The sequence below is a fragment of the Bombus huntii genome, unplaced genomic scaffold (assembly GCF_024542735.1).
Source record: "Bombus huntii isolate Logan2020A unplaced genomic scaffold, iyBomHunt1.1 ctg00000186.1, whole genome shotgun sequence".
Taxonomy (NCBI): domain Eukaryota; kingdom Metazoa; phylum Arthropoda; class Insecta; order Hymenoptera; family Apidae; genus Bombus; species Bombus huntii.
Window position 1 is genome coordinate 67,501 of NW_026099419.1, and position 1,802 is coordinate 69,302.

A 1,802-nucleotide genomic window follows, 5' to 3' on the forward strand; every position below is an offset into this window, starting at 1 on the left:
TATAAAATATATCTCCTAGCGACGTTCGAGATACACCCATAGTTCAGTAATAATCTTCGAACGCCGCTCGCAGCCACTTTGTAATTCTCAACTCCACCTCCTCTCTTCTCTCTCTCTCTCTCTCTCATAGTCTTATATAAAATGTTTAGAATCGTACTTCTAAAGGAACATTTCCATAATGCTGTCTTCGTGTAAAAAGACTTATTAGAATATCTTAGCGGTAAAGCACGTATACGCACCTCACGCTGAACGAACAAGCGCGTATCCCAGTGCGTCGCGCTGGACATACCGTAAGAATATTCTTTCAATCGGTAGAACATTTTCGGCAGAAGACATACTACGCAAAGATAGTACGCTCCTACCGCCTCATCGGATACTTCTGCGAAAGCAGAAGTTTTTATAGAAAGCAGACGGTTATACTCTTTTGAATGAATCGATGCTCAGTTAGTACAAGCACACACGCATCTAACAATTTTTGTTAGAATACGTACACACAGGTCACCAGCTTCCCGACTCAGGGGAACCTTGCCACGATATTTGGTCATTACGTCCAGGACAGCGACCCGCGGCGCAGCAGTGTAGAGAAAAAACCAGAACGAGAACGGAGGAACAGTCGAGAAATAGCGTAAAATACACTAAGACTCGAGGAGCGGTGACTGAATTCTCAACCGAGGCCGTAGAATAGCCACGCGCTCAACGCTGTTCCGACCGAACCGTCCGGCTCGACGTCTCTCTTATAGATACGAAAGCGCCAGCCGGAAGGCCGGCGCCGGCCGGGCTAGCGGCCGCGCGCTTACGGTGCAAAACCTCCGTAGCAACGTACCGTTCGGAAGGGACGCTGGAACTTAGTCTCGCGAACGCTCGATCACTACTATACAAAGCCAATATCCAACCATCGAAATACATTACCAGACGTTTTATTAACATAATAGAAATGCATTTTTACCAAAAAATTAATTTTTTTTTTCACCGAAAAATTGCATCAGTAAACATACTCTTTTATCGAATACGGACAAAAAATAAGTTTATAATCAATTACAATACGTTAAAATAAGTAGAAATATGCAAAAAAATATATACCTTGTAACGTTAATTAACGAAAAAATTAGAAAAATATCCCAGTCGTGTCAGTTCGACGAACGCTAATTTTTTGAAAAAATCGATAAAAATGTTTAATCCCGACGTATTTAATAGAGATAGAACGATTCCCGTAAAAAAATTCATACCTTGTAACGCTTTTAAACGAATAAACTCGAAAAAACTTTTTCGCCCTCGGAATTTTTCTAAGTCCCAACGTACCGGCTCGGAATTTTTCTATGTTCCAACGACCGGTCGTGTCGGTCCAAACGTTTTTATATCCGTCTGCCGACGATATAAACGCTTAATCCCGACGTATTTTATCGAGTTATAACGATTTCTTGAAAAATATTCGTACGTTATAACGCTTTTTAACGAATTAATCGAAAAAGAGTGTTCGGTCCGAAAATTTTCTAAGTACGAACGACCGGCCGCATAGGTCCGTTTTTAAAAATCGTTCTCGGACGGAAATAAACCATTAATCCCGACGTATTTCGTCGAGTTACGTCGATTTATGCAAAAAAATTCATACCTTGTAACGCTTTTTAACGAATAAACTCGAAAAAACTTTTTCGCCCTCGGAATTTTTCTAAGTCCCAACGTACCGGCTCGGAATTTTTCTATGTTCCAACGACCGGTCGTGTCGGTCCAAACGTTTTTATATCCGTCTGCCGACGATATAAACGCTTAATCCCGACGTATTTTATCGAGTTATAACGATTTCT